The sequence below is a fragment of the Pelophylax lessonae genome (genome assembly GCF_965119305.1).
Source record: "Pelophylax lessonae genome assembly, chromosome: 6".
Classification (NCBI taxonomy): Eukaryota; Metazoa; Chordata; class Amphibia; order Anura; family Ranidae; genus Pelophylax; species Pelophylax lessonae.
The window spans coordinates 208,720,541-208,744,130 of record NC_138773.1 but is presented as its reverse complement, the minus strand read 5'-3'; the positions used below and the strand labels follow the sequence as shown (position 1 = coordinate 208,744,130).

Genomic DNA, 23,590 nt, shown 5'->3' with positions numbered 1-23,590 from the left:
ATGCAGCACTGATAGGTGGCACTGATATACAGCACTGATGGGCACTGGTAGGCGGCACTAATATGCAGCAGTGATGGGCATTGTTGAGGTCACACTGATAGGCACTGATGAGAAGGCACTAATATGCAGCACTGATGGGCACTGATAGGTGGCACTCATATGCAGCACTGGTGGGCACTGATAAGTGGCACTGATAGTTGGCACTGATGGGCAGCATTTATGGACACTGATAAGCAGCACTGATGGGCAGCACTGATGAGGAGTCACTGACAGGTATCACATATTGGCACTAAAAGGTAGCACTGATCGGCACCACTGGTGGGCACTGATCAGCATCACTGGTGTGCACTGCTATAGATCACTGATGGGACTGCACTGATAATCAGCACAGACCCCCCCATCAGGAGAGCTGATTATCGGCTCTCCTCTACTCGTGTGCTGTCAGCGGGAGTAGAGGAATGTCAATAACCTGCACTTCCTATTTACACTGTGATCAGCTGTGATTGAAAACAGCTAATCATATGGTAAAGAGCCTCTGTCATAGGCTCCTTACCAAGATTGGATATGGGGTGTGTCGGAGTGACTCACCCCAGACCCCACCACTGATCGCCGCTCTGCACACCCCCGGGGGGCGCACACGAGCGGCTTGTTCTGAAGAACGTTATATGACGTCCAGTCAGAACACTGAACCCCCGCCTGGCCCTCATTTTGCTATAGGCGAGGCAGGAAGGTATTAAAGTGTTACTAAACCGACAACAGTAAAATCAGTCTGTATATGCAGTAAAGCATGCTTGGTATTCTCACTGTGTAACCTAAGGTGTTAAGCATCTGCATTGTGTAAAAAGGCTGCTTGATTCTGTCTTCTCTGATCCTCCCCTTCTTCCACTGTCTCCAATCTATCTGCTGATAGTACAGAGCCTTGGGGGGGAAAGCTGCACATGCTCCGTTTGGTGTGTATTGCTAGCTATTTTTTTTTACTTGGGAGAGTGCATGTAATTAGCACAGGGCCAATCAGTACTGTCCAGACAGAGGGTCAGGGGTCATGCAGCCTCATAGGACAGTCAGAGTAGAATGAAAGCTCCTCCAACAAGCTTTAACTAGACACTGATAGAAGTCACAAGACTGTTCTAACTGCTGATGGGAAAAGATATTTACTAAAATAATTGCATTTCCATGTTCTGTGTACTGTGGGAGACCAGATATAGTGAATGCAGGGTCCTGGGTTTAGTAACATGTTGATTATTTTGGGATTTTTTGTTAGACACCTAACTAATAGATGCTTTCTCACGTGTGTGACTCCAAAGCCGTGTGATTTCCATTGCGATTGTACATTGCAACTTTGCCGCAACTTTGGATGGGTGAGGCTTGGATGCAGCTTTGGTTGTTGACTTTAGCTTTGACTGTTGCATAACTGTCGCATTAAAACTATGTGAACCCAGTCTAAATGCCTGTAAATGCCTATGTGTGCATGGACACATAGGCTAACATAGAGGGATGTTTAGGGGCAGAAAAAAAAGTGAATCATCTGTAAAATGGGCATTTGAGAGCTGTAGTGTGCATGATGCCTTATTGTTGCACTCCTGGTAGTGAGTATACAGTATAGGAGATTGGACTGCACCGTGGATGGATTTGCACAATACAAGTACTTTACACATGATATACACTTGCAATTATTTAATAGAATAGGCGTGCACACAGGGTGTGCCGGATGTGCATGGACACACCCTAATCACCCCATGAGGCGCCGATTCCCCTTGCCCCCCCCCCCCCACAGTGCTGCCAGCTTCCTTCCTTCCCTCTCAGGAGCGGGGAAAGGGCTGGTAAATATTTTATTACCGGCCGTACTTTGCTGAATGATTAAGTGATCTGTACCGATCGCTCCAGTCTTCATTCTTAACTGAAGCATAGTAAACTATAATAAACTGCAGAGAAAAGTGCTGGGGAATCTCTGTCATCTTCTCTGTCTCAAAAGTGAGACATCAGGGGTCTGCTTAGACTCTTGATATTTCACCAAAGTCCCATAATGGGGCTCCAAAAAAAATTAAATAAAAATATAATTGTAAAAAATAAATAACAAATAATAAAAACTACCAACACAATCCACTGCTCTACTGACACCACCCACTGCTCTGCTGATATACATGCATGTGTGTTTGTGCTTTGGAGTGCACACCCTAATGCACACGTATCAAACACAAGGCCCGCGGGCCGAATCTGGCCCCCAGGGGCCATTTTATGTAGCCCTTTCACCCAGGGATAGGGGTGGAAGTGAGATGTAAACAGCCTGTACAACAGAGCTGATTCCTGCACACTATGCATAGCAAACCCTTAAACCCTGCACTCAGTATGAAGAGCACTCTGCACCTAGCACCCCTCTGAACCCTGCACTCTGTAGGTAGCGCACTTCTGAGCCCTGCACTCTGTACGTAGCTCACCTCTGAACCCTGCACTCTGTACGTAGCGCACCTCTGAACTCTGCACTCTTTAAGAAGATCACCTTGAACCCTGCACTCTGTATGTAGCGCAACTCTGAACCTTGCAGTCTGTACATAGCGCACTCCTGAAGTCTGCACTCTGTACGTAGTGCACTCCTGAACTCTGCACTCTGTACATAGTGCACTCTTGAACTCTGCATTTTATACATAGTGCCCTTCTGGACTCTGCACTCTGTACGTAGCGCACTCCTGAACTCTGCACTCTGTATGTAGCGCACTCCTGGACTCTGCACTCTGTATGTAGAGCACTCCTGAACTCTGCACTCTGTATGTAGCACACTCCTGGACTCTGCATTCTGTACGTAGTGCACTCCTAAACTCTGCACGTAGCGCACTCCTGAACTCTGCTTGTAGTGCACTCCTGAACTCTGCACCCTTTATGTAGTGCACTCCTGAACTCTGCACTCTGTATGTAGTGCACTCTTGGACTGCACTCTGTATGTACCGCACTCCTGGACTCTGTATGTAGTGCACTCTTGAACTCTGCACTCTGTACATAGTGCACTCCTGGACTCTGCACTCTGCATGTAGTGCACTCCTGAACTCTGCACTCTGTATGTAGTGCACTCCTGGACTCTGCACGTAATGCACTCTTGAACCTTTTTTCTGCTAAGGGCCATTTGGGTATTTATAAAATCATTCGGGGTCCGTATAAAATTATCAACTTAAAAATGTGCCTGTTATATTTGGTCAAACATTTAATTAACTCACCCCTAATGTGATGGCTGCAACTGCTTCTCTTTGGTGAGGTGTGTGATGTTAGCAGGTATTGATGATGATGCTACTCGCAACTGGTTTTCCATGTTTGCATCGGTCAGTCTGGAGCGCACTCGACTCTTTGTGGTGGTAAGTTTTGAAAAAAACTGCTGGCGGGTACTGCTGGTGGGTATAGCTTGCTGGTGGGTACAGCTGGCTGGTACTGCTGGTGGGTACAGCTGGCTCAGGCTGGTACGGCTGGCTTGTACTGTGCTGTGGGTACTGCTGACTGGTACTGCTGTGGGTACTGCTGACACAGACTGGTACTGTGCTGTGGGTACTGCTGGCTGGTACTGCTGGCTCAGGCTGGTAATACTGGCTAATACTGCTGGCTGGTACTGCTGTGGGTACTGCTGGCTCAGGCTGGTACTGCTGGCTGGTACTGCTGGCTGGTATTGCTGTGGGTACTGCTGGCTCAGGCTGGTACTGTGCTGTAGGTACTGCTGGCTGGTACTGCTGTGGGTACTGATGGCTGGTACTGTTGTGGGTACTGCTGACTCTGGCTTGTACTGCTGTGGGTACTGCTGGCTCTGACTGGCACTGCTGTGGGTACTGCTGGTTCTGCTGTGGGTACTGCTGGCTCTGGCTGGTACTGCTGTGAGTACTGCTGGATTTGGCTGGTACTGCTGGTTCTGGCTGGTACTGTTGTGAGTACTGCTGGCTCTGGCTGGTACCGCTGGTTCTGGCTGGTACTGCTGTGGGTACTGCTGACACAGGCTGGTACTGTGCTGTAGGTACTGCTGGCTCTGGCTGGTACTGCTGTGAGTACTGCTGGCTCTGGCTGGTACTGCTGTGAGTACTGCCAGCTCTGGCTGGTACTTCTGTGAGTACTGCTGACTCTGGCTGGTACTGCTGGTCCTGGCTGGCATTGTAGTGAGTACTGCTGGTTCTGGCTGGTACTGCTGTGAGTACTGCTGGCTCTGGCTGGTACTGCTGTTTCTGGCTGGTACTGCTGGCTCTGGCTGGTACTGCTGGTTCTGGCTTGTACTGCTCACTCTGGCTGGTACTGCTGGCTCTGGCTGGTACTGCTGTGAGTACTGCTGGCTCTGGATGGTACTGCTGGCTCTGGCTGGTATTGCTGGCTCTGGCTGGTACTGCTGGTTCTGGCTGGTATTGCTGGCTCTGGCTGGTACTGCTGTGAGTACTGCTGGCTCTGGCTGGTACTGCTGGTTCTGGCTGGCACTGCTGGCTATGGCTGGTACTGCTGGTTGTGGCTGGTGCTGCTGACTCTGGCTGGTACTGCTGTGTGTGCTGCTGGTGGGAAATGCTGGCTAGCAGCAGCGCCGCGCTGGAGGAAGAGGCAATGTTTCCTGTATTGGTCACAGGTGGAGTTCATTTGATATCACTCCGCTGTGACTCACTCAGACTGTCAGAACAGAGCTTGAACTATACAGGAAGCATCGGCTCCATTCTGACAGGTCAGCTGAGAGACTCAGCTGCACGGGGGGCCGGACCAAATGACTTAGAGGGCCCCATACGGCCCCTGGGCCTTAGGTTCCCCACCCCTGCTGTACGTAGTGCACTCCTGAACTCTGCACTCTGTATGTAGCGCACTCCTGGACTCTGCACTCTGTACGTAGAGCACTCCTGAACTCTGCACTCTGTACGTAGAGCACTACTCAAATCTGCACTCTGTACATAGCACACTCCTGAACTCTGCACTCTGTACATAGCGCACTCCTCAACTCTGTACGTAGCGCACTCCTGAACTCTGCACTCTGTACGTAGCGCACTCCTTGACTCTGCACTCTGTACATAGCGCACTCCTGAACTCTGCACTCTGTATGTAGCGTACTCCTGAACTCTGCACTCTGTACGTAGTGCACTCCTGGACTCTGCACTCTGTACGTAGCGCACTCATGGACTCTGCACTCTGTATGTGAAAAATATATACAGAGTGTATATTCCACGCGCCAATGGGAAAGGGTGCAATATAAGGTGCAAATAGTAAATAAACCTGAGAGTGTATAAATAAATAAATATATAAATGTGAAAAAAGCAGCTGCTGTAGGAAAATGAGGTAGTGATGTGTGAATGGTCTGTAGGGACCAAATACAGCGCTTGCTTGTGGTATAAATTAATGGGTAACAATATCCATCTCTTAAATAAAAAGAAATAAATATACTGGAAATATGTCATAAGTTGGTAACAGTAAAAAATATATATATACGTGGATCATCAATTTTCCAATAAATAATTACAACAATGTGAGAAAGTGCATATCTGACTAGTTGTAAAATAATAAATAAAATAAATCACGATGAACAATAAAATTAGATAAATGAAAAGTCCAGAATAAAACGGTGACTTTTGTGCTCAAAAAGTCCTTAGTGAAAGTGAATCTTCAAAATTCAAGGTGCACGTGCTCTGGCTTCATTGACTATATCTCAGCAATTTCTGGTCCCAAGTGGATAATAAGTTGGGTCACTTACCAGATGTAGTGGGTCCTAAATGCCATATGGCACTAAGACCAATCAAGCTTATAAGCCCCTTGGGCTAGATGGATTCCCTCTGGGTGTAATCCTATGGGCTGGTAACGGCTCATTAGGCTCCAGATCAAAACAACCAAAGATAATGGGGAGGGAGAAAGAATGCTCCAAATAGTGTAGTATATTAGTTCAACAGAGTTTATTTTACCCAATACACGGGTTAAGGCAATAAAAACGATAAGTCTGTGTCACTGGTGTTCAGCGGTGCGGGCTGCACATCCTCCTCACAAAATAGTGAGCTGGATTCCGGCTTGCGCTCCACCTGCGTGACGCAACGACGCTATGCGGTCCAAGCTGACGCGTTTCGTCACTTCCGGTGACGTCCTCAGAGGGGACCCATCTACCCAAGGGGCTTATAAGCTCGATTGGTCCTAGTGCCATATGGCATTTAGGACCCACTACATCTGGTAAGTGACCCAACTTATTATCCACTTGGGACCAGAAATTGCTGAGATATAGCCAATCAAGCCACAGTATGTGCACCTTGAATTTTGAAGATTCACTTTCACTAAGGACTCTTTTTGAGCACAAAAGTCACCGTTTTATTCTGGACTGTTCATTTATCTAATTTTATTGTTGATCGTGATTTATTTTATCTATTATTTTACAACTAGTCAGATATGCACTTTCTCACATTGTTGTAATTATTTATTGGAAAATTGATGATCCATGTATATATATATTTTTTACTGTTACCAATTTATGACATATTTCCCGTATATTTATTTCTATTTATTTAAGAGATGGATATTGCTACCCATTAATTTATACCACAAGCAAGCGCTGTATTTGGTCCCTACAGACCATTCACACATCTCTGCACTCTGTATGTAGCGCACTCCTGGACTATGCACTCTGTATGTAGCGCACTCCTGGATTCTGAATCTAGCGTACTTCTGAAATCCCTTTAAGACCCTCCCAATGGAATTTGGCAATACTCATCATTCAATGTGGTTCGGTGGGGGCATGATTGAGTTCCTGCACCTTTTCTCTGAGAAAATAAGCCCGGCATAAATGTATATAGTCTTACAGATTAAACCGGCCCTTTGAAGGACAACCATAATGCTGATGTGGCCCACAATGAAATTGAGTTTGACACCCCTGTCCTAATGCAATATGCTGCACACACCAATGTTTTACTAAAGCTTTGCACATAAAATGTAAACATTTATTGTATTCATTTTGGTTATTTGTTGAACTGAACTATGTTTTCTATCGGTTTGTATCTTTCTCTGAGGTAACTCAGCACTGACACCCATCCTCCTCTCAGGACAGGTTCTCCATAATCAACTGACTGAAACTCTCCAGCCCTGGAAGTTCGCACATGCTCAGTCAGCACCACCTAGTGGTCAGCGGGGACGAGCGTGGAGCGTGCACGTCTAGAGAGATGCCGGGGATGCTGGATGTGCTCTCATTGTCCCTGAGAATCAGAGCTACAATGTAACGGTGTCACGCCTAGCAGATGTGAGCGATACTTTACTGTAGTGAGCTCCTCTCAATGCCGGGGATGGACGGCTGAGCTCGGAGGACACTGCCATTGCTGGGCTGAACTCGGGAAGTTGGGTGGACTCCGGGCAGAAGAGGACATGGATCTCCTGCTCCACCCGGCGCCTCCGAGCCCGTCCGGGGAATAGAGGTGAGTGTACAGGGAAGTGAATTATAGGGGAGTGCAGGGATGTGTATGACAGGGGAGCTCAGGGATGTGTATGACAGGGGAGTGCAGGGAAGTGTATGACAGGGGAGTGCAGGGATGTGTATGACAGGGGAGTGCAGGGATGTGGGTGACAGGGGAGTGCAGGGAAGTGTATGACAGGGGAGTGCAGGGATGTGGGTGACAGGGGAGTGCAGGGAAGTGTATGACAGGGGAGTGCAGGGATGTGTATGACAGGGGAGTGCAGGGATGTGTATGACAGGGGAGTGCAGGGATGTGGATGACAGGGGAGTGCAAGGATGTGTATGACAGGGGAGTGCAGGGATGTGGGTGACAGGGGAGTGCAGGGAAGTGTATGACAGGGGAGTGCAGGGATGTGGGTGACAGGGGAGTGCAGGGAAGTGTATGACAGGGGAGTGCAGGGATGTGTATGACAGGGGAGTGCAGGGAAGTGTATGACAGGGGAGCGCAGGGATGTGGATGACGGGGGAGTGCAAGGATGTGTATGACAGGGGAGTGCAGGGATGTGGATGACAGGGGAGCGCAGGGAAGTGTATGACAGGGGAGCGCAGGGAAGTGTATGACAGGGGAGCGCAGGGAAGTGTATGACAGGGGAGCGCAGGGAAGTGTATGACAGGGGAGCGCAGGGATGTGTATGACAGGGGAGCGCAGGGATGTGTATGACAGGGGAGCGCAGGGATGTGTATGACAGGGGAGTGCAGGGATGTGTATGACAGGGGAGCGCAGGGATGTGTATGACAGGGGAGTCCAGGGATGTGGATGACAGGGGAGCGCAGGGATGTGTATGACAGGGGAGCGCAGGGATGTGTATGACAGGGGAGTGCAGGGATGTGTATTACAGGGGAGTCCAGGGATGTGTATGACAGGGGAGTCCAGGGATTTGTATTTCAGGGGAGTCCAGGGATGTGTATGACAGGGCAATGCAGGGATGTGGATGGCAGGGCAATGCAGGGATGTGGATGGCAGGGCAATGCAGGGATGTGTATGACAGGGGGGGGAGTCCAGGGATGTGGATGACAGGGGAGCGCAGGGATGTTGATGACAGGGGAGTCCAGGGATGTTGATGACAGGGGAGCGCAGGGATGTGGATGACAGGGGAGCGCAGGGATGTGTATTACAGGGGAGTCCAGGGATGTTGATGACAGGGGAGCGCAGGGATGTGGATGACAGGGGAGTGCAGGGATGTGGATGACAGGGGAGTCCAGGGATGTGTATGACAGGGGAGCGCAGGGATGTGTATTACAGGTAGGGTTACCACCTCATCCCTTTAAACCAGGACACATACTGATTACACAGGTTCGGAGGCTAATATAATACATATCCGGCACTGAGTTTAATTACCACCTTAATCAGCCACAGAGCCTGTGTAATTAATGTGTGTCCTGTTTATAGGGATGAGGTGGCAACCCTAAGTACAGGAGGGTCCAGGGATGTGGAGGAATGTCTGTGGAGGAGGTTGGGGCTGAATTGTGGATGTACAAGTTGTGTGTCTGGATGCGGAGCTTGTATACTAGGAGTCTGACTCCAGGCATTGTTTTCTGCTGAGTGGGACACAAACCAGGGCTTTCTTGTCTGAAGAAGTGCCTATTGGCTAGCTTGTTGTCTCCGATCGGAGTATTGATGCCAGATCCCTATGCTTCTGCTGGGGGCTCTGCAGAGTGGAGAATTTGTCATTTTAGAAGAACAGGAGGTTTGAAAAGAAAGAAGATGATTAAGTGGTTGTATCTGTACACAGAGGGATAAGCATGGGTTATGGGTGTACAGAAAGGAATAAGCATGGGTTATGGGTGTACAGAAAGGAATAAGCATTGGTTATGGGTGTACAGAAAGGAATAAGCATGGGTTATTGGTGTACAGAAAGGAATGACCATGGCTTATTGGTGTGCAAATAGTGATGAGTATGGGTTATGTGTGTACATAAAGGAATAACCATGGTTTATGGGTGTATACAGAGGAATTAGAAAGGTTGCACATAGAGGAATGAATATGGATAATGGATGTACATAGAGGGATGGCCATGGATTATGGGTATACACAAAGGGATGATTATGGGTTATGGGTGGACATAGAGGAATAAGGATGAGTTATGTGTATACCTAGAGGGATGAACTTGGGCTATGGATGTACAAAGAAGGATAGGTTTGGGTTATGGGTGTACACAAAGGCATGAGCATGGGTTATGTGTGGCCATAGAGGCATGAGCATGGGCTATGTGTGTATGTAGAGGGATCAGCATGGGCTATGTTTGTACATAGAGGGATCAGCATGGGCTATGTGTGTACATAGAGGGATCAGCATGGGCTATGTGTGTACATAGAGGGATCAGCATGGGTTATGTGTGTACATAGAGGGATCAGCATGGGTTATGTGTGTACATAGAGGGATCAGCATGGGTTATGTGTGTACATAGAGGGATCAGCATGGGTTATGTGTGTACATAGAGGGATCAGCATGGGTTATGTGTGTACATAGAGGGATCAGCATGGGTTTTGTGTGTACATAGAGGGATCAGCATGGGTTATGTGTGTACATAGAGGGATCAGCATGGGTTATGTGTGTACATAGAGGGATCAGCATGGGCTATGTGTGTACATAGAGGGATCAGCATGGGCTATGTGTGTACATAGAGGGATCAGCATGGGCTATGTGTGTACATAGAGGGATCAGCATGGGTTATGTGTGTACATAGAGGGATCAGCATGGGCTATGTGTGTACATAGAGGGATCAGCATGGGCTATGTGTGTATGTAGAGGGATCAGCATGAGTTATGTGTGTACATAGAGGGATCAGCATAGGTTATGTGTGTACATAGAGGGATCAGCATGGGTTATGTGTGTACATAGAGGGATCAGCATGGGCTATGTGTGTACATAGAGGGATCAGCATGGGTTATGTGTGTACATAGAGGGATCAGCATGGGCTATGTGTGTACATAGAGGGATCAGCATGGGCTATGTGTGTACGTAGAGGGATCAGCATGGGCTATGTGTGTATGTAGAGGGATCAGCATGAGTTATGTGTGTACATAGAGGGATCAGCATAGGTTATGTGTGTACATAGAGGGATCAGCATAGGTTATGTGTGTACATAGAGGGATCAGCATGGGTTATGTGTGTACATAGAGGGATCAGCATGGGTTATGTGTGTACATAGAGGGATCAGCATGGGTTATGTGTGTACATAGAGGGATCAGCATGGGCTATGTGTGTACATAGAGGGATCAGCATAGGTTATGTGTGTACATGGAGGGATCAGCATGGGTTATGTGTGTACATAGAGCGGTGAGCATTTGTTGTATGTACGTAGAGGGGTGAGCATGGGTTGTGTGTACATAAAGGAATGAACATAGGTTTTGTCCATACAAAGGGTTAAGTTTCTGTATACACATTGATGTACAGTATGTGGGACTGTGTGAGGACAGGCAATTGAATGAGGGGGCTGTAGGTACACAGATAGAAGAGTCAGCTGGGTCTCTTTACAGAGGTAAGTGAAAGGAGTGTGTACACCTGGAGATGAGTGTGGGTTAGGGTAGCCACTCCTATATGGATATGATTATTTAACGTGTCTAAAGTGATTGAATAAAGATCACAAACCAGTAATCCCTGCTTTCCATCAAATTAGAGAGCTCTTCGTGTGTTTCTTCATTTCCACATCTATTGACTGTGAATACATTTTACCTACTTCTGATTGCTCAAATATCTGTGTGTGCAGGAGAACCAATTATATTACAGACCTATTAAATGATCCGCTTTAAATGAACGTTTACTACTGATCATTTGTTTGATCGATAATCCCAATTCTATGTGTGTTGTGTCCTTTGTAATCTTTTATTTGATGGGGAAAGGCTTGTATCTAGATTGATTATGAATCACTTTGTGTACAGATAGAGCTGTGTATGAATTGTGTCCCTATGAAAGGAGATGTAGGTGGATTATGACCCTTTAAAGAATGAAGTGTCTTTTGTATGAGATTAGTGTGAGTTATGTCTGTTTGGACAAAGGGTGTCCTTATAAGCCCATGAAGATTCCGCCTTGATTCAACAGGGGTGACCACTTGGTACTTGGTGCATTTCTCCTATTAGGAATTCATGGCCCAGAAATGCAGCTTCTAGCATTTTGGGTTCAGTAATTTGAACTATTTTGAACTTGTCATGCAGTAACCTCTGGAATGTATTAAAAAGCTTGCAGATGGTCAAAGTGGGTTGTCCATGTCAGTGGAGGAGACCAGATGTGCAAATCTTTAAATGGCCCTGTAAAAACAAACAATATTCTTGATTTTGAGCCTCATCATAATCAAGCTACATTGTGATGTCCTAGAGAGGGTGGTAATAGGCACTAGAGGCGCTCATCATAATACAGGGACATTTTCCAACTTGCTGGAAAATCTTCCTGATCTATTGTTTTGCAATGGAGAAGACACACAAACACACTACTAATACACTTTCTCGAATCTCATTTGCAATCTTATAACTTTCAATCATTTTTTAATAAGAAAATCTTATAATAAACCTTCTATCAACAACGTGCTCAATATTATCCGGGTTAAGGCACTAGATTTCCATTTTCTCTCTATTTTTAAAGCAATAAATACACCAAACACTTAAAGAGGAGCTCCAGTCCCCCCCCCTCCCCTCCCCCCAAAAGAAAAAAATGAAAGTCAGCAGTTACAAATACTGTAGCTGCTGACTTTTGATTTAAGGTCACTTACCTGTCCAGGGATCCAGTGATGTCCTTACCTGAGGCGATTCTTCAATTGGCTTCAGTTGCAGGCGCTGGCATCTCAAGTAACTGAAACAGGCAGTCAAGCCTTGCTGCTTCACAGCCGGTTTCTTACTGTGCATGTGCGAGCCACGCTCCACCTTGTGCATGGTCCTGTAGTCTTTTGAGACTTGTGGTGTCCCAGAAGACTGTGATGGAAGGAGGGGGGAGGGGGGGGGCGTGATCTTCCGGCTCAATTTGCCTTGGTGCATCTGACCAGAAGTAAGAGTGGGTACCTGTCAAAACCACGTAACCCCCCCCCCCCCCATAAAAAAATACCAAATATGGCAGTGGAAGGGGTAGGGTGCAAACAAGTAGAACCATCCATTTTTGGGTGAAGTACCGCTTTAACAATATTTAAAGCATCTATCTGCTTTTGCAGATCCAGGTACCAGTCCTGGGGCCTCTAGCCAGGGTTTCCACAGTTCACCAAATTTCATTACACATCCCGTCTCACATAAGCAAGTTTCTCTCTCCACTTGCAGGGCCGGCACTACCAGTAAGGCGACCTAGGCAGCCGCCTAGGGCGCAACTTAGCAGGGGGCGCCGGCGGAGCCTGACCCGAGGTAAGTGACTTAACGTAAGTCACTAAAGGGGTTTTAACCAGTGGCGGCCGGCTCGTCCATTAGGGGAGCAGGGGTGCTGCCCCCCCATCCATGCGTCCAGCCCCCTAATCTACATGCAGGGCACCAGATGCAGCCCAATTAGGGTTTTTTTTTTTTTTTTGAAGCACGTGATTAGAGCCAGAGGCTCTTATAGGCTGCAAAAAAGGGTGAGCTCAGGGCACAGAGCACTGCGCCCCGAGCCCACCCAGTTGTGTGACAATAGCGAATGAATATTTGCTATTGCCACACTGATTCTCCTCCCGGCCAATCAGGAAGTGGTTCCTGAAACCTGTTTTCCAATTGTCCAAAGGAGAAGGTATCCTATTGGCAGAGGAGGAGGGAGGGGACATGGAGGAGACTGAGGGGAAAGCCGTCGCCGTCCGGAGGAACAAGGTAAGTGAACAGGCGTCCAGGGGGGGGAGGGGGATATGGTGTGGACTGGACTCTGGAGTGATGGGGGGTCCATGGCCAGGTCTGTCTGCCCCCCCCCCCCCAGCACTAGCCTCCACTGGATTTAACCCCTTCAGCAACTTGGGATGGGGGGTGGGAGAGCATATGGGGGGGGTGTGGCAATTTTTATTTTGCCGCCTGGGCGGCAAAGATCCTTGCACCGGCCCTGCTCACTAGTGTGTTGTTCAACCATTCTGAATAAGAAGGTGGTAAGGAAGACAACCATTTCTGGGCTATAAGTTGACAAGAATGGTAGAGACAACGCTGAACTGCTATCTGTGTAGCAGGAGGAACAACATCGAACTCCATGTAACCCAGTACATATAAATTAGGATCTAAAAGCAGAAATACTCGGAATGCTGACTTTATTGTATTCGGTACATCTCCCCAATATCTATATAACTTAGGGCATCCCCACAACATATGAATGAGAGTCCCAGATGAGCTTCCACACCTTGGGCAGGAAGCATCTGGTCGTCGCCCGTACAAAAATCATTTTTTTGGTGTGCGATATACTTCATGAAGTATAAAAAGTTTAGTCAATTTATGAGATGGAGACACTGAAATTAAGGAAACTGATTCTAATATGTGATTCCATTGTTCATTGACTGGACCATGTCTGATATAGTGGAGAGAAAAGCCTCTGGCGGTTCCAGGCACTGGTTAGCACAGATGTGAAACAATGGCTAGCCTGTGTACATGTATTCAAAGACATAAGTATAAATGGGCCTTTAAAGTCCAACGCCAGAAAACGAAAAAATAATTCCTTGCAGTGGGGTTGCGCCTACTCTGCAAGATTTATCTGTTCGTTTAGTCTGGGGAAAGGTTTTTGCTCTGTAACTTGCCTGATCCTCTGCTTCCCTGGCAGATGGTGTTCCCCCATGCTCCGGCAGAGGACTGTCCCTCAACGTCATCATGTCCAAAACTCTGCATTGGTCTTTGTGACATTTGGACCTTGGACTACTGGAGCAGGGGGAAGAAGACGCTGCAGGGACTGGTCTAGTAGCATAGAGGGTCAGGTAAGTACATTTTTTCTATGTCCCAAGACCTAAATGAGCAATTAACCCTTGCACTGTGGGTGCAGCCCCACTGCAAGGGATAATTTTTAGTTTTCTCTAAAGTTGGGCTTGAAGAATCAGAAGGCTTATGCGTGCTTTGCTGTCAGCAGCAGACAGTGATTCTGGGCAGGATCCAGAAGATGGGAAGATATCTCCCCACCTGTTTATGGTCAGCTTTATTTTCTGAAAACACGATCATTTCATTTTCATAGCAGTAGCTTTTACAACCTCAGAAGTTAAAATACAAATATCTTCAGTTATGTTGCATCTTTTCCACAAGGCCATCTCAAGGAAAAGGAAAAATTCTCTTTTGCGGTGGGGCAGCTCCTGCACATAAATATTCATTAAGGTCTAGGGGTATCAGGAATAGCAGTTTTACTTTGTCAGTTCTGCACTCCCCCCTAGGCAACCGGCGTTTTGCTTTTCTCCCCCATGCTTTGGTAGTGGACTGTTCCTTGGTAACCTCATGTCCAGTGCAGGGCTTAGAGCTCCACATTAGAATTGATGACTTCAGAGGTGCTGGGACTGCCAGAGCCTAGGGCAGAAGAAACTGCAGGGACAGTTTTACAGCCCAGAAGGAGCCTACAGAAGTAGAAGTTCAGGTAAGTAAAACTGCTATTTGGGCCCCCTAGACATACAGTAAATACAAACACCATATTACCAATGCATGCAAACACCATATTACCAATGCATGCAAACACCATATTACCAATGCACCTGTTCCTGAAAATGAATGTAAATGTAAGTGGGGGCTGCAGTGATCACTGGCTGGAAACCGAAGACATTCAAAGCGAGAAGTATATCCCCAGGACCCATGTCAAATGTCTGATGAAGGGGTCCTAAAAGACTCAGAAACTTTGCTTTTTCCAACTGTGATGTGATCACTTTGGATCCATTCTGTAGGTCCTTAGTGTGCTGGTGACATACTTCTCACCTAGACATAAATGAGCATTTAAACCTTGCAGTGCAAGGGCACCCCACTGCAAAGGAGCATATCCCCCCCCCCGCCCCCCCAGGAGGTTAAGTGGAACTAAACTGGATCTGAGCACCATAAAACAGAAATGCTATTCAATTTCTTTTTAATATTGAAAGCAAACTCTTCTATTTTGCTGAAAAATCACTTTAACCACTTCCATACCGTCGGCCCTCAAGTGACGTCCTTAGGTTGAAGTGAAGATATTTGAATGATGCCTGCAGCTACAAGCATCATTCAGATATCTTTTTTTTCAGCAGGCGTTTCCCTGCACAGTAAAAACAATCGAAGCAGCAGTTCAGTCACTTGATTGTCGTTACAGGTGGCAGGAGGGGGCATTCCCCCCTACACCGCCCTCCGGTGCTTCTTTTGCCCATGCGATCAGCGAGCCAGAGAAGGAATCCGCTGGCAGTGAAAGTTTACCGTAGGGCTGACCGAGGACCAGATGGTCTCGGAGGCTGGGCCCAACATTATGACGTCACACCCAGCCCCGGCAGTTGTAAACACTGCCGTGTGTTCGGCTGGAAAACGTGAGATCTTTTTTTTATCTCAAGCTTTCCAGCCTAGAGGAGAGATGTGGGGACTTATAGACCCCACATCTGTCCATAAAGAGGACCTTTCATGCCGTATTCCATTTACAAGGGATGTTTACATTCCATGTAATAGGAATAAAAATGATCAAAAAATAATAATTTTAAAGGGAAAGTGTAAAAATAAAAAAATTGTAAAAATAAGAAACAACAAAAAAAAAAACTTAAAGCGCCCCCGTCCCATCGTGCTCGCACACAGAAGCGAACGCATATGTAGGTCACATCCGCACATGTAAACGACATTTAAACCACACACATGTGGTATCGCCACGAACATTAGAGCGAGCGCAAGAATTCTAGCTCAAGACCTCTTCTGTAACTCTAAACTGGTAACCTGTAAAAAAATGTAAAGCGTACCATCATCTTTCACAATATTCAAAAATGATGGGGTAACTTTACTGTTTTGTTTTTTTAAATTCATGAAAGTGTTTTTTCCCAACAAAAATTGCATTTGAAAAATTGCTGCGCAAATACCGTGTGACATAAAAAATTGCGACAGCCGCCATAAATGTATAATGTTTGGGGGTTCTGAGTAATTTTCTAGCAAAAAAAAAATGACGACTTTTACATGTAGGAGAGGAATTCTGGAATTTGCGTTGTATAGAAGCGGTAAAAAAGTACCTCCCACCCCTAGCATTTCTAGTTATGGCCATCTAGAGTAAATAAACCAGATCTAATTACATGACATCAAAAATATAGACAGTAGCGCGCTATACAAATAATACGAATGGTAATTAAGAAACATTATAAATACACCCGTGACAGTGTGTTTAAAACATATTAAGTTTAAAAGTCCAAAAAACAGAAGCTTTCAGAGTCTTGCTACACTTCCACCACACCAAGCGATTCATTGTGACTGCTCCCCTTCACCAACTGCAGATGCCTAATATTTTCATATAAAGGCAAAAAAGGCAGGTAACCCCAAACTGGGTTAAATAGATCCACGCTGGGCTCTTAGAGGCAATACCGTCACAAAGACTATAGGCCTGTATATGCGGAAGAAAGAAGGGTATCCATAGCATGACTCAGTTTAAGGGATTTATTAATACATCAATCATCACACATTGCACTCACATTTAAATGCATCAAAATACAGCATGTATGCCAAACAGGCAAGAAGACCGTCAGATCCTGGTCGTGGCGGACCTATTGGAAAATATCATACTCTCACCCGACTCCTCTGAGCAACCCGGAACGTCACTTCCGGTGGGTGTATGTGAAGAGAGAAAAGCTGCCGTGCAGTCACATCTCGAAGACTGTAAAGCCTGGTACACAGCACTAGTTTTTTTTGTTTTTTTTTCATTCAACCTAGCAGGTTGACCAAAAAAAAAAACCAACAGCTCTGTTCAGAGCCACTGTACTAACAATCCATCATTAGTACAGAGATCTCCGCTGCTGAGCTGTTGTGTTCTGACAGGGGGGTGGCTCCCCCGCCAGAACACTGCAGTCAGCCATTGGCTGAGAGCACTGATCAGGAGCTGGTTGGCTGCTGATTTTCCAGCAGGCTTGTTCAACAGAAGCCGGCCGCCATACACACAGGCCGAATGTTGGCCGGTTTTTATTGAAGCGGCCGATGTCGTCCGACATTCAGCCTGTGTGTACTAGGCTTAAGGGCAAATGATTCATGTAGAATTTACTTCCTGGAATTCTTCTGCCCTTAGGCCGGACATGCAGGCAAGTGTGTGTGCTTAGCCGAGAAAGCCCGTCCTACCCTCCTCCAGATAAAAAGAAAACAAATTCCCATGAAGACTCGTGGTGTATGACGTAATTTTGGCTAGAAACCGAATTAGCAACTGAAGAAATGATGAACAATGTAAATATACCTTTCTGCCTATTTACTAAGGCTAGCAGCATAGGGATTTATAATATTAAATGTTGAGTGGGAGATTTTAGTTCTGCTTTCAAAAAAAATCCCCAAAACAGACCTAATTCTTTCTAAGTAGTGAGTCATATGATAGTCCCTTACAAGAAAAAGGAAAATAACTATTACTGTTTATTTGCCTATATTAGTGTTTCTCAACCTTTTTTCAGTCAATGCACCCTTTAAAATTATGGACAGTCTCAAGGCACCCCATTCTAAAATGTAAAAAACGATTCTAATAGTTTTACTTAATGCATCAGCATCGACACACATAAGACACTAAACGTTAGAGGTGATGTATTCTTCCAAAGCAAATATACTTTTGCACACTAGTACTGACTAGTATTCCAGTGTTTCTCCTCTCCCTCAGTTTCTCTCCATTACTCAGCTAATGTGAACCCAGTGTTGATTAGGGATGTAACGATATCAAAATCTCACGGTACGATACAATTTCGATATTGACCTCACGGTACGATATTTATTGCGATATTGTGGAAAAGCTCATGGTATTGTTAAATAGCTCATGATAGTGTTTGTGATGATAATAGCGAAAAAATACCGACATTTATTCTGCTTTTGCCAGTCAACAGGCAATTTATTGTTGTATTTATGGATCCATGACAACATAAAACACTGATCACATAGTGCTTTTAAAGTGCAAGTTGTAGTCAGGAACATCAATATTCTGTATAGTAATATTTGGTTGCATAACTGATTCTTCTGTGCAATGTTCAAGTTAAGAAGCAGCTAGAACAATTGTAAACAAACAATAGGCAATTCCCTTTTAGCCCCGGTTCACACTAGGGCGACCTGTGAGGCGACCTGGTCGCCTCACAGGTCGCCGCAGGTCGCCTCCCATAGGGAAGCTGCGGACCCGTTCTAATAGGAGCGACACAAGTCGCTCCGACCTAGAAAAAGGGTCCGGAGCTTCTTTGGGGCGACCAGGAGGCGACCGCCATAGACTTCAATGTTATGAAGTCCGTGGCGGCCGCTCCGAGGTCGCGGCGCGCTGCTCGCACCGCGATCTCGGAGGTCGCCTCTGGAAGTAGCGTCGCGGTAGTGTGAACCGGCGCTAAGTGAAAACAAAGATCAAGTTAAGTCAGGTTTAAATGTGCAAGGCAAATAAAGGCAGCCTTTTAAAACTGGTATTTAGGAACATAACTTAAACTTAAATAAAATAGTCAGTCAAAAAGCCTTTAAAAAAAACACTGACCTATCATTTAGCTTATGTTCACGTTTTTCATCAGAAAGATCAAAATATCTACATTGCAAGAAAAAAGAAAACAGTAAAAAAAATCCTTAAACTCTGGTCTATGTAGTTAACAATGATTTGTTCCGCGGGACTGTGTTTATTCCTCTTGCTTTTTGACGGACACCTGTCCTTTTAATATTGTAACCCAACCACGACGATATCGAGACACGACCACGACGATATCCAGACGACCACGACGATACGATATTGCGATATCTTAGATATCGTTACATCCCTAGTGTTGATGGAGAGGGGCAGGGGAGGTTCAAATAAGGATGCTGTGTAGGCGATGAACACTCTTCTTATCAACACTGATGACATCACTGGTTGTTAGGATGCCGGTGGTTGGAAGGTTGAAATGGTGCACAATAATAACCTGTGGCTTTGTGCAACTAAAATGCAGGCTTGATCCACCTGCTGGCTTGTATACATTTTTGGGGCAATTTTTAGGCATTTTGCCAAGGCATCCCTGAAGAAACCTCAAGGTACCCTGGTTAAAAACGGCTGGCCTATACCATACATTCCTTTAATACATTCAGGTTAAGGCTTCTAATTAGAAGACAGTCCAGGTTTAAAACTTGCAACAAGGTATAAAGCCCAGATGCTGTGTGTTTAGCAGTTATGTAGCTTAGCAGTTCTCAACCTTTTTCTTGTCTCATACATTAGATCTTTATTTTACGTTTGTTGATGCCCAGTTGTCTAGTCTATGGCCGGCCATAGATGGCTCGACAGGAACAGGAACCAGCCAAGATTCGAACCGTTTTTGGCATGCTAAAAGTACCAGGTTGATGGATCCATCAACTTGGGTACAACCAGCCTGCTGGATTTTACTTGCAATTATCGCTAGCAGCTGCTGTATCTGCTAGAACTAATCACTGTCTTGAGATTCCCCTCAGCACTTTCTGTGTTGATGGGGGAATAGTGTGAATTTGGAAATTGGCACCATCTATGGCCTGTCTAAGATGAGTTGCCATTGTTCTGTAAATTTGGTGTAATCAGTTGGGTCTATTTGGACCTGTCAGCCTGGTCCAAAAAGCACATATGGGAAATGTGTTCTCTTTAAAATAAAATGTGTTCAGTTATTTTTGTGATGCAGGCGCTTATACAACACAGCCAGCTTTGTGGCCTTCCTTCGGCCTATACAGATAAAGAGAAACTGGGGTTGATTCTCTAAAACTGGAGAGTGCAAAGTCTGGCGCAGCAGTGCATAGAAATCAATCAGCTTCTAACTTCAGCTTGTTTAATTAGGCTTTGACAAAAAAAAACCTGGAAGTTGATTGGTTTCAATGCAGAGATGCACCAGATTTTGCACTCACCAGCTTTAGTGAATCAACCCCCCTGTCTCCAGAATATTTATTTCAACAAAAATCTTCCCAAAAAGGCAGCCATACATAAATCGAAATTCATCTGTTCAGCAGGGACTGGCCAAATTGTGATCCGTGTAAGGGCAGGGATGTTGTACAGAATTAAATCTTCCGATTGATTTCTGTACAACCACCCTGTTGGATTTTCTCTGCTTGATCAGCACTGCAGGCTATAGCCGGCATGGCTGATCAGTGTCTTCTGATCGCAGAAGAGCCTCTCCACTGTCAGAATACAACTGTTCTGCAAGGAGATTCCCTCATCCACCGCAAATGTGTAGATGGGGGGATTGGGTCAGTTTTTGAACAAAAAAAAACTGATCTATCTATGGGCTGCCTAAGGTTGTGTAGGAAGGGGAGGGGCAGAAGAGCAGGGCCAACACAGGCAGTAATTAGGAACTCCCAGGAAAGGGTCGGGCACAGCTATGTTAAGGAATCAACTCTTGAAGTAATTATTCATTTTGTACAAAGTTCAGGGGCACATTGCAAGTTATTAAAAATACACCATATTACCAAAAGTATTGGGACAGCTGCCTTTACACGCACATGAACTTTAATGGCATCCCCGTCTTAGTCCGAAGGGTTCAATATTGGATTGGCCCACCCTTTCCCGGTATACAAGCTTCAGCTTTTCTGGGAAGGCCGTCCACAAGGTTTATGAGTGCTTCTATGGGAATGTTTGACCATTCTTCCAGAAGTGCATTTGTGAGGTCAGGCACTGATGTTGGACAGAAGGCCCGGCTTGCACTCTAATTCATCCCAAAGGTGTTCTATCAGGCTGACATCAGGACTCTGGGCAGGTCAGTCAAGTTCCTCCACCCCAAACTCGGTCATTCATGTCTTTGTGGACCATGCTTGGAGCACTGGTCCAAATCATTTGGTGGTGGGGGGATTATGGTGTGGGGGTGTTTTTTGGTGGCTGGGCTTGGCCTCTAAGTTCCAGTGAAGGGAACTCTTAGGGCGTCAGCATACCAAGACATTTTGGACAATTTCATGCTTCCAACTTTGTGGGGAACAGTTTGGGGATGGTCCCTTCCTATTCCAACATGACTGCGCACCAGTGCACAAATCAAGGTCCATAAAGACATGGTTGAGCAAGTTTAGGATGGAGGAACTTGACTGACTTCAACCCGATAAAACACCTTTGGGATGAATTTGAGAGGAAACTGAGCCAGGCTTTCCCCTCCAACATCAGTTCCTGACCTCACAAATGCGATTCTGGAAGAATGGTCAAACATTCCCATAGACACACTCCTAAACCTTGTGGACCGCCTTCCCAGAAGAGTTGAAGCAGTTATAGCTGCAAAGGGTGGGCCAACTCCATATTGAATCCTTTGAACTAAGACTGGGGTGCCAATAAAGTTCATGTGCGTGTAAAGGCAGGCGCCCCAAAACTTTTTGTAATATAGTGTATATTTAAGGAAAAATAATGCAAGTTAACATTTGGAATACTGGATTTTTTTTTCTATGCTTTGATGCAATTTTTTAATTGGGGGACAGGGTCTCTAGACAGTTGCTGCCTAGACTAGGACCTGTATTGACAAAGGATGGAGGGGGGAAAAGGAACAATAGTAGTAGCAATTTAAAATTAAGTAAGAATTCTGATTGGTTGACATCTCTGGTTTCTCCTATTTGTAAATTGACTTCAGTGATTTTTTGTCTCATTCTGTGACTCTATCAGCCTGTGTCATTCTCTGTCACAGTGTATGTCATCATATCTCACATGCTTTCTCTATTAGTCATTCTGTCACTTGGAATCTGTCACTGTGTCATTGTGTGTGTTTAAAGTTGTTTTACCATCACTCTTTGCAATGCTCTTTTGCAGTGTCAATCACTGTCGGTGCCTCTGTAGTTTCCCACATGTTCCTGCTATCCTAGGAATTCAATAAAAATGTGTAAAATGTAGAGCAACATTTAGGTCTTTTGAGAAATTCACAGATAAAAGTGATATTTATTAAGAATGTCTGTAAGGATTAAAAAAAAAGTTTGAGCTATTGTATTTGCTAGATGTTAGTTAAACCACAAACCAACAGCAATTTAAGCACTTCCCTAATACATAGCAACCATTTCTGGGGTTCCTGGGCATTTTACTGGGGACCACAGCTGGCATGTAGGCACCATGAGCTGCCTATTTATAGTAAATTAAATAAAATGAGATTTGGTAATAAATTGTAGAGGGGCATGGCAAAGGTTGTAAAGGCAGGTTTTTTTTTTATCTTAATGCATTAAGATAAAAACATTGCGTGTGCAGCAGCCCCCCCTCCCCAATACTTACCTGAGGTCCATCTAGATCCAGCGATGTTGCACATGAGACTCGGCTGTCCGGGACTCCCCTCCTCATTGGCTGAGAGAGGGAGCAGGGCCAGGCCACGGCTCTGTGTCTGAACCTCCTCATTGGCTGAGAGAGCAGCGGGTCCAATCAGGAGAGAGAGAGAGAGAGGGAGCAGGGCCGTGCCACGGCTCTGTGTCTGAATGGACACAGGGAGCTGTGACTAGGTTCGGGTGCCCCCATAACAATCTTCTTGCTGTGGGGGCACTCAACAGGAAGGAGGGGCCAGGAGCACAGAAAAGGGACCCGAAAAAAGGGAGGACCTGGGCTGCCCTGTGCAAAACCAACTGCACAGAGTAGGTAAGTATAACATGTTCATTTAAAAAACAAAACAGACTGTTTACAAGTAAAAATCCATAATTTTGCTAGGCTAGACAATTACTTAGAACCCCCAAACATTATATATTTTTTTAGCATAGGCCCTAGAGAATAAAATGGCGGTCAGGTCTCACGATTTATGCACAGCGGTTTTTCGAATGCATCTTTTTTGGAAAAAATGAATTTTAATGAATAAAAAACAAAGCACAGTATATACCCCAATGTTTTTTTTAAATATTAAAGATGATGTTAAGCCCAGTAAATAGATGCCTAACATGTCATGCTTTAAAATTGTGCACGCTAGTGGAATGGCACCAAACTACGGTACTTAAAAATATCCAGAGGGGACGCTTTAAAATTTCTACAGTTTAGAGTTAGAAAGGAGATCTCTTGCTAGAATTATTGTTATTGCTCTGACATTTGCAGTGATACCTCACATGTGTGGTGCGAACACCGCTTTATTTTTACTGACTCTTTAACATTTTTATTTAAAACTTTCATTGCTATCGCAAGAAATGTAAACATCACTTGCGATAACAATACAGCATGAGAGTTCCTCTTTTTCAAAAGATCTGGGGTCTATAAGACCCCAAATCTCTACCTTTTAAAAGGAAAAGATAAAA

At 45.5% G+C, this 23,590-nt stretch overlaps 1 protein-coding gene across 1 annotated transcript in view; it reads left to right on the top strand.

Moving 5' to 3' along the window:
* The first annotated feature begins 7,117 nt into the window (after window positions 1–7,117).
* Window positions 7,118–23,590, top strand: part of LOC309558906 (UPF0524 protein C3orf70 homolog) — a 176,821-nt gene continuing 160,348 nt past the window's right edge. Inside the window, exon 1 of the mRNA XM_082262002.1 lies at window positions 7,118–7,376. The gene's annotated coding sequence lies outside the window, so the exon portion shown is untranslated. The remainder of the gene's footprint in view (window positions 7,377–23,590) is intronic.